Consider the following 14,847-nt stretch of genomic DNA (forward strand, 5'->3'; position numbering starts at 1 on the left):
AGCTTACATCAAAAAGGATTACTTGTACCAACTTTCCCCCCTTCTTCTTCCATTGAAGAATGACAGATACACGGATCTGACAGCTGCTTTGCGTGGCACAGCAGATTGCTGTGCGGCAGCTGCTGAAGTGACAGGAGAGTGCAGGATTGCAGGAGGTGAGTCGGAAAGCCTCTGCGCATGTGCAAAGTGTGTGTTTGGCATGTGCATGTGTGCAAAGTGTGTGCGCATACGCAAAGAATGCCTGCCAAGCCATCTCCACCGAACTGGTGGTGAAAATTTTTGAAACGCACCATTGCCCTGGATTCTCTGCCCAACTCTGCCTGGTCCCCACAGGTGCCATCCATGCGAGTGACATCAGGCTGGCCATGCCTTCCCACTCGGTCACCTGACCATGCCCCTCCTCCCCGGCCCCAGGAGGACAACTGCAATGCTGATCCAGTCCTCAATGAAATCAACTTTGACACCCCCTTCTGTAAAACATTTTTTATGTGTTCCTCAAGCAAAAGATGAATTTTTTTTTGAAAAATGTCAACCAACTATAACTCTATATATATGCCCAAAGAATTAGGGGAAAAAATAATTCTTAGGCCATTCTTAATGAGAAAAAGCTTCTTGGATGAGAAGTGAAATGTTTTCAAAGAAAACAACATGAAAGTCCAGTTGCCAGGACTTCCGGTTTGAAGGGCTTCGGTGACAAACAGAAATCTGTGATTGTGTGCAGTTTCTATCTGGGCTTGCCGCTGGAGAGCTCCGAGCCAGCTGGTTTTGGGGCTAAGCCACCCCATAGAGGTGGTGAAGAGAGGGGAGACTGCCAACAGGGTTGAGGAGAGCCGCATCTCTCCTCCTCAGCTGGCCATTACTCCCTTTCCCGAAGGCGGTTGCAGCGGTGGTCAGAAAGGGCCACCACAAAGAAGAACTCAACCGGAAAAGAATATGCAGGAGGAAGATAAGAAATGAAAGTTTTGGCTGACCGGGTTAAATTGTAAAAGCAACAACTAAGGTACCCTGGAATTTAAACTTACAAAAAATAACATCGCTCCCAAAGAAGAGTCGGAAGCAGCGAAGGAAAGTGAAAAGGGAAAGGTTTGTGGTTTTTTTTCTTCTCTCTCTTCCCTATACTGACAACTAAGAGACTTAAATAAGAAATCAGAAAAATCCGCTTTGACATCAATAGGCAATTAAGCTGAAAATAAAACAAAATGCCAAAGGGATAATAAAGATTTCTGGACATTAAAAATTTTCTTTTTCATAAGCAGGAAGGGAGAGAAAAAGAATAAGGGCAAGATCTGGAAGAGGGAGGACACTGCCTGGAATTAAAAAGAATCTACAGTAAAATTTCAACAAGACTTCTAAAAGATACATGTGAGTGAAACTTTGCAACTAAATAGTAACCCCAGGAAGAGAAAGTGAAAAAAAGAGCAAAAAAGAAACAGCTTGTGTGTATTTGGATTATTTGGTGATCTTTGGGTTCTTGGTTATTATATTTGAATGATTAAAATCAATCGAGTGGTTGTTTAAAAATTTATACAATGGCACCACTTCTGGATGAATTGAAAATGGAACTTAAAAAGTATAAAGAAGATGCACAAGAAGGGAAGGGTTCCTTTGGCTTCGTTTTTCAATTCTTAGAAATGGAGATTTGGAACTATGAGAAACAACAAGAAACATCTGCAAAACAAGAAGACTGGGACAAAGAAGAAGCCATCTTTAATGAACAAGTATCTCTATGTGGGGAAGAAAAAGGAAAGGGGGGAAAGAGGATGGAGAATTTAAGACTTAAAAAAACAACCAAAGAAAAGAAAAATAATTCAAAAAATAAGTATAATACTGGAAAGCAACAGAAAAGGGGAATACAGAAGAGGGAAGTAGAGGTAGAGAGACAAAGGGGTAAAAAGGGGAGGGAGAAGAAGAGAGGGAAGAAGGAAAGGAAAAGAAGTTACAAAGGACTGGAGCAAGATATAGAGAAACAGGACCTATTTAGAGATAATGGGTGAAAATCTAACTGAAAAGGGGATTCTGTAAAGGTACATAATTTTGTATTTTTATATTGGACTTCTGCTTTGAAGGGCTTCGGTGACAGACAGGAATCCGCGATCGTGCACGGTTTCTGCCTGGGCTCGCTGCTGGAAAGCCCCGAGCCAGCTGATTTTGGGGCTAAGCCACTCTGTAGAGGTGGTGAAGAAGGGGAAGACTGCCAGCAGAGTTGAGGAGAGCCACATCTCTCCTCCTCAGCTGGTCAAACTCCCTTTCCTGAAGGCGGTAGGAGCAGTGGTCAGAAATGGCCATCTCAAAGAAGTACTCAACCAGAAAAGAACGTGCAGGAGGAAGATAAGAAGTGAAAGTTTTGGCTGACTGGGCTAAGTTGAAAAAGCAATAGCTAAGGTACCCTGGAATTTAAATTTTACAAGAAATAACATTGCTCCCAAAGAAGAGTTGGAAGCAGTGAAAGAAAGTGAAAAGGGAAAGGTTTGGCTTTTTTTTTTTTTCTCTCTCCTTCCTTATATTGACAATTAAGAATAAGAAATTGGAAAAATCCGCTTTGGCATCAATAGGCAATTAAGCTGAAAATATAACTAAATGCCAAAGGGACAATAAAGATTTCTGGACATTAAAACCTTTTTCTTCTTTAAGTAGGAAGGGAGAGAAAAAGAATAAGGGCAGGATCTGGAAGAGGGAGGAGACTGCCTGGACTTTAAAAGAATCTAAAGTAAAATTTCAATAAGACTTCTAAAAGATAAATTTTAACTGAAACTTTGCAACTAAATAGTAACCCCAGGAAGAGAAAGTGGGGAAAAAAAGAAAGAGCAAAAAGAAACAGTTTGCATGTATTTGGATTACTTGGTGATTTTTGGATTATTGGCTATTATATTTGAATGACTAAAATCAATCAGGTGGTAGTTTAAAAATTTATACAATGGCATTACTTTTGGATGAATTGAAAATGGAACTTAAAAAGTACAAAGAAGATGCACAAGAAGGGAAGGGTTCCTTTGGCTTCGTTTTTCAATTCTTAGAAATGGAGATTTGGAACTATGAAAAACAACAAGAAAGACTGCAAAACAAGAAGACTGGGACAAAGAAGAAGCCATCTTTAATGAACAAGTATCTCTATGTGGGGAAGAAAAAGGAAAGGGGGGAAAGAGGATGGAGAATTTAAGACTTAAAAAAACAACCAAAGAAAAGAAAAATAATTCAAAAAATAAGTATAATACTGGAAAGCAACAGAAAAGGGGAATACAGAAGAGGGAAGTAGAGGTAGAGAGACAAAGGGGTAAAAAGGGGAGGGAGAAGAAGAGAGGGAAGAAAGAAAGGAAAAGAAGTTACAAAGGTCCGGAGCAAGATATAGAGAAACAGGACCTATAATGGGTGAAAATTTAACTGAAAGGGGGATTCTGTAAAAGTACACAAGATTGTGTTGTTATATTTGAAATAGAAATAACTTTAGAAAATTGGAAACAACATACGATGAGAATGAGGGATAGGATGGTTAGTGTAACTTAGTGAAATGTTTGTGAATAAAGTAAATGAACTAAAATAAATGAGAAAATTGAATTAGGAAGGAATGGGAACACTTTAATTAGTCAATGTTTTATAAAATATAAGTGAAAGGGGGGGGAATTGATTATGGAAAGTTTATAATTGTTCCCATAGAAGTATGATATATAATTGATATATAATTGAAAAGTAACGTGAAAAATCTTAAGACTTTAATGAATATTAATATTAATGATAGAACTGAATTGGAATGGAACGTTGTTTTCATTATATACATTTAATTATACACATTTATAATTTTTTTCTTTTTTTCTTTTTTTTAAGAATACTGTGTGTAGTTTAAGAATGTACCAAACAGAATCCGAATGGAAGCTATGTATTATATTGAGTGTTATAACTTTAGGGGAAAGATATAAAGGTGGCATACTCCAATCAGTAACTACAGGAGAAATTTTGTTTAATGAGAAAAAATAATAGACAATTGAAACAGGACGAACAAAAAATATAAATATGTTATGAATTGAGATGAAATAATACAATAAAATTGAGGAAATTAAAAGAGGGGAGAAGCTATGTAGAAAATGTAAAATTGTAATAAGATATGGAATAGAATATAAAAATGAGCATGAACCTGAAATTTTGTCTCATGAAGAAATGTAACCCGGGATTATGCTACTTTCAAAAAAGATATTTTAATTGTGTTTCTTTTCTTTTTGTGAAAACTCAAATAAAATTTACAAAAAAAAAAGATTGTATTGTTATATTAGTAATAGAAATAACTTTAGAAAATTGGAAACAACGTATGATTAAAATGAGGGATAAAATAGTTAGTGTAATTTAGTGAAATGTTTGTGAATAAAATAAGTGAAATAAAATAAATGAGAAAATTGAATTAGGAAGGAACAGGAACATTTTAATTAGTTAATGTTTTATAACTTTATTCACAAACATTTCACTAAGTTACACTAACCATTCTATTATGTATTAAGGAATGAGAGACCAAACCAGAGCATTCACAGTAAAGGCTTTATTCAACAGAATAAAGGGCTGTCGCGTCTGCATACTAACAAGCAGACATGCTCCAGCGAACAGCGGCTGGCTCGACCTAGCAGCCGGCTTTTATAGCCGACTGTCGAAGGGAGCCAGCCAATGGGAGCTGTAAACGCCCCCGCAATATAGATGGACTTGATTGGGAACTTTGGTCAGTTCCAAGGACATAACACATTCTATCCCTCATTCTAATCATATGTTGTTTCCAATTTTCTATAGTTATTTCTATTTCAAGTGAAGGGGGAAGAATTAACTATGGAAAGCTTATAATTGTTCCCATAGAAGTATGATATTTAATTGAAAAGTAATGTTAAAGATGTTAAGACTTCAATGAATATTAATATTAATGATAGAATTGAATTGGAAGGGAATGTTGTTTTAATTATATACATTAATATTTTTTCTTTTTTTAAGAATACAGTGTGTATTTTGAGAATGTACCAAGCAGAATCCGAATGGAAGTTATGTATTATATTGAATGTTACAACTTTAGGAAAAAGATATAAAGGCGTCATACTCCAATCAGTAACTACAGGAGAAATTTTGTTTAATGAGAAAAGATAATAGATAATTGAAACAGGACAGACAAAAAATATAAATACAATGATTTGAATAGAGGTGAGATAATTAAAATAAAACTGAGAAAATTAAAAGAGGGGAGAAACTATGCAGAAAATGTAAAATAGTAATAAGATATGGAATAGAATATAAAAATGAGCATGAACCTGAATTTGTGTCTGTACGAAGAGATGTAACCCGGGATTACACTACTTTCAAAAAAGATGTTTTATTTGTATTTTTTTTTCTCTTTGTGAAAACTCAAATAAAATTTACAAAAAAAAAAAAAGAAAGTCCAGTTGCCTTTTGGAAAAGCACCTTTGGGACGAATTGATAGTACAAACACCAGTCCAGGGAGGGGACAAGGGTGCTGCTTCCTTTCTCCAAAACCTCAGCCAGCCCTTTTCTGGCAAGGAAGACGGTTTAGAGAGCAGAGCAGGTGACAGAGGAGGAAAAGGGTGTGATGCCAGGAGATGGTTCTGATGTCACTTTTGAGATGAGAAAGCTTCCCAGTGGATTACGACTTTGCAGCCAGTACGTGCCCTATGCTATGGGGACCTGAAAGGGAAATGTGACATAGAGCGGTAATCATTCTACGTGCTCCATTATTTCCAGTCACAGAGGAGTTGTAAGATGCAAAACAGGATCAGTTTGAAGTGATTCTGCATTAGCCATTTGGAAATATGAAAAATTATCTAATAACAGTGGCTAATCTAAACTGATTTACTCGACTACACAACTGTGAAATTAACTGTTGTGCCCCAATCTAAAAGAATGCAAGTAGTGTCTCTACATTTGATGGAGTGTAAGGAGTTACAAGGATCATAAAATGACTTGACAGTCTTAAGTGCCTGAGGCCCATTCTGCTTATCATCCTTGGAATATGGGCTGAATGGACATATCCGTTTGCTAAGCAACACAGTCTTCTTTGGCTACCTGGAAAAGGGTCTGTGGAGATTGTTCTGATCAAGGCTTCCTGAGACTGGAATTAAGCACACGCTTAGTCCAAACAACTCTTATTTTATTTCCACACTGGGAATTATGTTCATTCCCAGCCCGTAATGAGTCCCAAACAGTCCCTCAAGATAAGCACCCACCTTTCCCTTCTTTGAATTGCTGCCAACAACTAAAGTGTCAAATTAACTGTAAAAAAACCGATCAAAGTACAAAGTTCACACAGAGTTTCAAGGTTTAATCTGAACGGAGCAAAGACTTTGCTTCCTACAGAGGTTTATCTACCTTTGCACTTCCTTTATACCTTAGGGGAGGGGCAATCACCTCCAAGCCTTACTACCGAGTCGCCCCTTTTGTCTCAGCTGCTCTTGCCTTCTAGCAGCTCTGTGCAAACACACTGGGAACAGGCTCCCCTTGTTCCTCTTCCTCACTGCTGCCAGACTCCGGAGGCTCCAGAGTCAGCACACAATTCCCAAATGGTCCAGGCCCCATCTCTGTATCGGATGCAGGACCCTCTTCTGAGTGAATGTAACACCTCCAGTTCTCTTCCCAGACGCAATTCCCCCCGTTACTCATGGCAGCCGAAAGATGCAAAGCAATAGAAAAGTAGAAAAAATCTTGAAGGCTGACAAGAAGATGGTTCTACCGCTTTATCTGCCGTGGGGCATAGAGCCCTCTTCCGCCTTCAAAATTGTCGACCCTCTTCTCCCAAAACCCTGGAAAGGGGCCCTTACAAAGTGCTACCAGCTGTGTCAGCTGGATCAAGTTTTTTTTTTAAAGAGGTATTACACTCCTCCTTTAAAGGTCACTTTACCCAAGGAAGTAACATTTATCTGTTTTGGCCTAATAATGGACTGCTCTGAACAATGGGAAAGTGCCGTAGTTCCTTGAGGTGAAGAAAAGTAATAACTAAACAACCTATAGTTCCCAAGTGGCAGTGCGTCATATATGCAAGGCAGCTGCTGCACTCTTGGGACACAACACAGCAAAGGGAAGATGCAAGAAGGCCTCCACTAGGGGGCACCAGGATGCTTTAACTCTGAAAACAGTTTCCCCAAAAGTCTACTACCCAAGTAAGGAAAACAGAGAGTCATTTTGGTAATGTGCAATCCCCAGCACAAATACAGGATAGTCCTTGAGTTGTGATCATGATCATGTCTGTTACTAAGTGAGATATTTGTTAAGTGAGTTTGGCTCTACTTTATGACCTTCCTTGCCCCAGTTGTTAAGTGAATGACTGCAGTTGTTCAGTTAGTAACATGGTGGTGAAGTGATTCTGATTTGCCCGTTGACTTTGCTTGTCTGAAGGTCACAAAAGCTTATCACATGACCCCCAGGACGCTGCAACCATCATAGATGTGTCAGTTGTGTCTGAATTTTAAGCACAGAGCCATGGGGACGGTGCATCGGTCATAAGTGTGTTACCTTTTTCCCAGTGTCGTTATACATTTAAATGGTCACTGAACGAACTGTTGCAAATTGAGGACTACCTTTAAGAATCTGAATTCTCACTATACATGTAAACAGATCAGCCAAAAACCAAGTATGCTCTGGATCTGGGCCCTTAAATGCTTGGAAGGCTGACAAGGTGCCAGTCGGAGGCCTAGGAGAAAATGGCTGTGCAGGGAAGCCAACCAGAATCCAAGCGAAGGATCTTTCCTGCCACACAGCCAACTCCAACCAGCTGCAGCAGAGGAAACTGCCCACAATACAATATAAGCTTCCAGACGAGCATCTTGTCTTCGCTTCCATTATCAGAAAACGATCATTCTCCATTTGTTGGAGGGCTGGGGGTGGAGGGGGAGGAGGAACATGCTCTCTGCCCTCCAGAAGTGGTGGTTCGCCCGAGCTCACTCTGGAGAAAGCAGGAAATGCAGAGTTTGGGCTGCTTTATTTTTTTATTTATTTTTGCTTAAGATAGAATCAAACATTAAGCAGCTTCCCCTTTCAGATTCCATCCTTCTTTGTTGTTTGGCTGCTGCTATTTTATAGAGAGAAGAAATGTGAAAGTAGGAACTGAATTAGAGTTGGAAGAAATCTTTGGGGTTCTTTTAGTCCAACCCCTTGCTCAAGAAGGAGGAGACCCTTTATCATTTCAGATAGTTGTCCAATTTCTTCCTTGGTATCTTGGGTTCAGAGGTGGTATTCAGCAGGTTCTCACCAGTTCTGGAGAACCAGTAGCGGAAATTTTGAGTAGTTCGGAGAACCGGCAAATCCCACCTCTGACTGGCCCCACCCCCATCTCTTCTCTGCCTCCCATTGAGTCCCAGCTGATCGGCTGCGTCTCCTTTTGTTGCCCTGCACAGGAGAACAGAGCTGGAAAGCAGGTTAGCGGGGTGAGGAGGGAATGGAGATTTTATAGTAACCTTCCCCTGCCATGCCCACCAAGCCACGCTCACCAAGCTACACCACGCCCATCAAGCCACGTCCACAGAACCGGTAGTAAAAAAATTTGAATCCCACCACTGCTTGGGTTACCTCACTGCTTACTTCCATCAAGATGTGGTTTGGAGTTCCATTAAAGATTGTATGTTGAGTGTGGTTTGTTAGTCAGTTACAAATCCATCTGGTGGTGATGCTGACTAACCCAGATTTTTTTACTTTACCAAGTAGGTTGTGATCTATTTTGTCAAATGCTTTACTGAAGATGTATACTATTTCCACAAGCATTCTGAAGGTCCACTGACTTAGTCACTTTGTCAAAAAATGAAATAAGATTTGTTTGGCATGATATGTTTTAGACAAACCCTTGTTGGTTATAACTTCCGGTTATAACTTTGCAGATCTGATTGGTCTGTAGTTTCCTGGATCTGTTTATTTTTTTTCCTTTTTTGAAGATGGGAAACACATCAGCTCTTTTCCAGTCTTCTGCAAGTTCTCGAGTGCTCCAGGATCTTTGGAAGATATGATTCAATGGTTCCGAGATCACATCTTCCAGCTCCTTCAAAATTCTGGGATGTCATCAGGGCCTAGTAATTTTAACTTGTCTAGAGCGTGGACAGGTGTTCTCTTACCATTTTCTTGCCTAGTTTAATTTTAATTCCTAGACTGTCTTTTACACTTTTGGGGGGGGGGGTAGGTGTGGCGCTCTCTCTCTCTCTCTCTCTGTGTGTGTGTGTGTGTGTGTGTGTGTGTGTGTGTGTGTGTGTGTGTTTGTCTAAAGACAGATGCAAAGAAAGAATTAAGCAGCTCTGCTTTCTCCCTGCTGCCTATCACTTCCTTGCCATCTTCTTCCATTAGTGGACCAATTGTTTCTTTGATTTTTTTCCCCATTTTTTTTATATGTTGAAAAAACTTTATTATGTTTGACATTTGTTGCAAGTCTTACTTCATTCTGATCCTTAGCTTTCCTGACTTCATCTTTGCAGATTCAGGCTTTATTTATGTTGGTATTCTGCTTAGTTATGTTACCCTCTTTCCATTTTTTTATACTTATCCTTTTTATCTTTCAGGTTATGAGAGTTCTTTGTGCATTCATGCAGGTTTCTTCTTGGATTTATTTTTTTTCTTTTTCAATGGTATTGAGCTTGACTGGGCTTTTATAATCATATTTTTCCCAGGCTTCTTGAGCTGTTTTCTCCTTTAAGATTTTCATCCAAGGAATCCTTCCCAAGCTCTATCTAGGTTTCTCAAAATCAGCTTTTTTAAAGTCTAAGACACTGGTTGTATTATGTTCTGTTGCTTGCATCTGCATTACAGTGAATTCCAATATGACATGGTCAATCTCCCACAAAGTTCCTACAACTTCAACTCTTCTATCACTTCTTCTCTATTAGTAAGAATGAGGTCCAGTATAGCTTTTCTTCTAGTTTCCTCCTCTACCTTTTGGATGACAAAATTGACAGCTAAAATTGGTTAGGAACCTGTTCAGTCTCCTACTTGCTGCAGATTTTCTCTCCCAGTTGTTGTTAGGGTAAGTAAAGTCCCCCATTAACATGGTGGAAATCCACCCCTCCCAGAGAATGAAATATTTTGAGGAATATTAAAAGAAGCAGATTATTATATTTCCCCAAAGGAGAAATAGAGACAAATCTTAAAGAAGGCAGAAAACAGCCTCAAGTCTTTAGAGATGGATATTTTGTACCCATTAAGCAGTCCATCCTATTCATAAATAAAATGCCTTCAACTACAGCTATATACAAAACCCCACCTATCTCAACCCCATTTTGTCAGCAACCCCAGAAACAAGCTGCCATCACTGAAGTTTCTGGAAAATCAAATAAGCAGACACCTCCCTTTCCTCGCAGCAAGCCTCCATTTTATTTCCAGCTTGAAACCAGACCAGATTTTTCTTTCTTTCTTTGTTTATTTTATTTTTACTTGTCAATTGCTTACAAGATAATAGGTATAAGTAAAAACATAGTTATGAACACATGGATACATATAAGAAAAATTAAAAAAAAATAAAAAAGAAACAATAGGACAGGGACCATAGGCACGTTGGTGGGCTTATGTACGCCCCCTAGAGGCCTCTTAGGAAAGGAGTGAGGTCAATAGACAGTCTAAGGTTAAAGTTTTTGGGGTTTGGGGAAGAAACCACAGTCAGGTAGAGTAGTCCAGACATTGACCACTCTGTTGCTGAAGTCGTATTTCCTGCAATCAAGTTTGGTGCGATTAACCTTGAGTTGTAGAGTTGTATCTATTGTGTGCTCTAGTGTTGTTATGGTTGAAGCTGAAAGTATTCATTGACAAGTAGGACATTGCAATGTAGGATTTTATATACTATACTTAGATAGGACCCAAGGTGGCATAGTTCTATATTTTCTAGGTCTAGAATTTCAAGTCTGGTGGCATAAGGTATTCTGCAACGAGTAGAAGAGTGGAGAACTCTTCTTGTGAAATATTTCTAGACTTTCTCAACTGTGTTAATATCAGATACGTAATGTGGGTTCCAGACTGATGAGCTGTATTCGAGTATTGGTCTGGGAAATGTTTTGTATGCCCTAGTTATTAGTGTAATATTACCAGAGAAAAACCTACGTAAGATTAGGTTAACAATTCTTAACACCTTTTTGGCTATGTAGTTACAGTGGGCTCTAGCACTTAGGTCATTTGAGAGGAGTACTCCAAGATCCTTGACAGAGTTTGGATCATCAACAAGGTCTTGACTATTCAGCCTGTATTTTATTTTCTGATTTATTTTTTTTTGCCAATATGTAGGACAGAGCATTTATTTGTTGAGATTTGAAGTTGCCATTTGTTCCCCAGACTTTGGGGTTGGTGTATAGGCGTTTGAATCCTTTTGGGCTGACCCTTGGGGCCGCTGCCTACGATTCCTGCTTTGTATGAGATTTTTCTTCCTTCCTTCCTTCCCTTCCTCTACCTCTTTCTTTGAGTGATTGTCTTGGAATTTCTGCTTGGATTGTTGTCCCCAATTTTGGTCTGAGTCTGGTGCCGAAGCCAACGATAGACGCCAGACACGAGGTGCAGGTTTTCTGATTGCTTTTTATTGGAGTACTCCAAGGAAAAGGGCTCCTGGTCAAAATGCCAAGAGCCCAGCACAAAGGATTGAGTAAGTTTTATACATTTTCACAAAAAGAGAAGGTGAGACAAAGCAAGATAATAAGAAATTTACATCTAATAAACGTTTTAGTAATAATTCTACAATTTGTTCTATTGGTCTCTAGCTGCCCCTATTCCCAAGTCTTGGCTAATAATGAATGCCCTAAGAGTTATCTAATACACATTTGATTTGCTGCAGGCCATCTCTATTCCTAACTTTTAGCTGAGGTCTGCAAGGTGCCTAACTCGTATTAGTTTCATCAGCTTTCCAATTAGCCAGGAGTGTTACAAAATTTACACATGCATATTTCCTGTGGATAAGCATTTATTGTCCTTGCCAGGCAGACTCCACAATTGCAGACTTCCTGATTTACTTTTTTTTAAAATAAACTTTATTAGTCTTTTATGTCTTTTAAAAACAAAAAGATAATCATTACATTAACAGTTCTGTGACATCAATCGCATACATTTCTATCTTTTGTGCATATTTACAAATATATATAATTTGTGCAAATATATACATTTAATCTATAAACTGCTTATCTTAAATTCCTTCATTTTCCATCTGTCTTAATTCAATCCAATTATATCGTTTTTTTTCCAGATTTTGTAATATTCAGACCAGTGATGGGATTCACATTTTTTTACTACTGATTCTGTGGGCTTGGCTTGGTGGGTATGGCAGGGGAAGGATACTGTTAAATATCCAGTCAGAGGTGGTATTTGCCAGTTCTCCAAAAATTTCCACTGCCGGTTCTCCAGAACTGGACAGAACCTGCTGAATGCCACCTCTGATTCAGACTCATTTTTCTCTTGTGACATTAAGGTCAGTTTGTCCACTTCAGCATGTCATAATTGTTTGAATGATCAATTCATCTGGGGGAATACAATTGTGCTTCCAGCATTGAGCGTAAGTGTCAGCCTTCAAGATTTTCTCTCTTTGCTTTGCATCTTTCGGCTGTCATAAGTAAGGTGGGGGAGGGGGAGAATCATTATGGGAAGTGAGTTGGAGGTGTTACAAACCAGAACTGTATAAACTGGGGGGAGTACATTCTTGCTTAGGTTTCTATTCTGTGCTTAGGTTTCTATTCTATGCTATGCGCAGCTGCAACTCTTTATCAAACTATACCAAGGTCAACGGACAGAAGCTTCATCACCACCTGGAGATGCCCACATGATGATGTTCACAACTTTTAACTGGAGGAACCAATTGAACTATTGGGGGTGGGAACGTTGCCATTACTTTGTATATGTGATTTATGCGCCTATTTTCTCAGATTCAGAATTCTTTTGTTGCTTACCACTTGATTTCCAGTAAAAGATATCTTTTCTCTGATTAAAGGAGTCTAAGTATTTCTTTCCTGGATTTTGAATGGAGCACCAACTGACAGCAAGCTATTCTGGCAGTTGTTAAAATATGTAATACAATATACTTTTTGTTTTTTTCCATATTTCTTTTTAAATATCCCTAACAAGAACAATTCTGGTTCCAATTCTATTTGATCCTTAAGAATTTCTTGCAGCCAATATTTAATTTTAAGCCACTATTTCTAGGCCTCAGGACAAGACCACAACATATGATAGAAAGTACCCTCTTTCTTTCTACATTTCCAACATGCCGGACTCATGTTGGGGTATATCATTGCCAATCTCGCTGGGGGCAGATACCATCTATAGAACATCTTATAAATATTCTCTTTGTATGATGCTGATTTTATTAATTTGTAGTTTTGGTTCCAAATACTTTTCCATTCTGTCAAATTTATATTATTTTATAATATAATATAATAATTATATTTATATAATTTATATATTTATATAATTTATATAATATATAATTATATATATATAAATAATAATTTATATTATTTTATAATGTAATACTATTATATTATCTTCCCACATGCCAAAAACTTTAACCTTAGACTGTCTACTATTGACCTCACCCCTTTCCTAAGAGGCCTGTAGGGGGCGTGCATAAGCGCACCAAAACGTGCTTACTGTCCTTGTCCTATTGTTTCTTTATATGTACCCATTTCATGTATCCGTAACTATGTTTATACTTATACCTGTTAACTTATAATTGCTTGACAAAACAAACAAATAAATGTTTTGAGCCCAAGCTCATATACATCCCTCAACAACTTCTAATTCTACCTCTAACAAAAGTTTATAAATTTTTGTAATGTTTTTTTTCATCTGCGCCTAAAAAAATATTATCCAATTGTTGTAATTCTGAATATATTCCAAAATCTTTTATATCTTTTTTATCTATTTTATAGCTGGAGATATGCCCGCCCTGATTTACTTTCAAGTGTGCGTATGACCTGGCTTTATATTTTAGCAGGCAGCCCATCAGGTTTAGGACCTAAACATCTTAAAGGCCGGTCACCCTTCCCCCACCTCACCCCACTTTTAGTTTTCCTCCAGGGAAGCTTCCCCACCGGTTGCCTGGCAACCAAAGGCCCAGAGACAGCCAAAGGGCCCGAGCGCAAAGGCTCCGGCGAAACCAGGAAGCGGGCGCTGCTGCCTTTCCCCGGGAAGCCCCTTTCCGGCCGGGGAGGCAAATCTTTCTGGTCCTCGGGCGGCTCTGCTTTGCATACAAGAGGCCGGGTGTCCTCGGAGGAGGCCCGCCCCGCGCGCACCCCGCCTTCTCGGGCGGCTGCGGTGCCGGATGCTGGAGCAGCCGAGACATGGTGGGCGGAGGCGGGAACGCCTCACTACCCACGTCCCCCACCCTAGGACAAGGGCCTCCAACCTCGGCCGCTTGAAGCCTGGAGGACTTCAACTCCCAGAATTCCCCAGCCACCTTGGGAGTTGAAGTCCTCCCGGCTTCAAGCGGCCGAGGTTGGAGGCCCCTGCCCGAGAAAGAGAGCGAGCCTCGTTCGGAGAGCCCATCTCCTCTGCTTCCAGCACGGAAGCAACGCCGGGGCTCCGCTCCCCTGCAGCCGGCAGCAGAAGCAGACCACCCGCCCCAGGACAAACAGCTGCTCCAGCTGCCCTCAAAGGCCGCACGTCCATAAGCGGCCTCGCCCTGGTCCTGCAGGCAGAGCTCCTTTCGCCGGTTGCCAAACCGCAGCGGCCACCCAGGGGCAGAGTTTCCCCGACCACGCAGCCCTTCACCGGGGCTGCTCGGCGGGGAAAAAGACCGAGGCCGCCCTGCCCCGCCAGGCAGGAGCTCCAGGGCGCTTTCGGGGCGCTGCCCGGGCGACGCCGCTCCTTCAGGCGGGAGTCCCCGTGGGTGCAGCCCCTTCCCCGGACTGAGGGCTGTAGGCAAACTCGGCCGCC

This window comes from Pseudonaja textilis, chromosome 10 (assembly GCF_049901715.1).
Source record: "Pseudonaja textilis isolate UNSWEBS1 chromosome 10, rPseTex1.2, whole genome shotgun sequence".
Taxonomy (NCBI): Eukaryota; Metazoa; Chordata; class Lepidosauria; order Squamata; family Elapidae; genus Pseudonaja; species Pseudonaja textilis.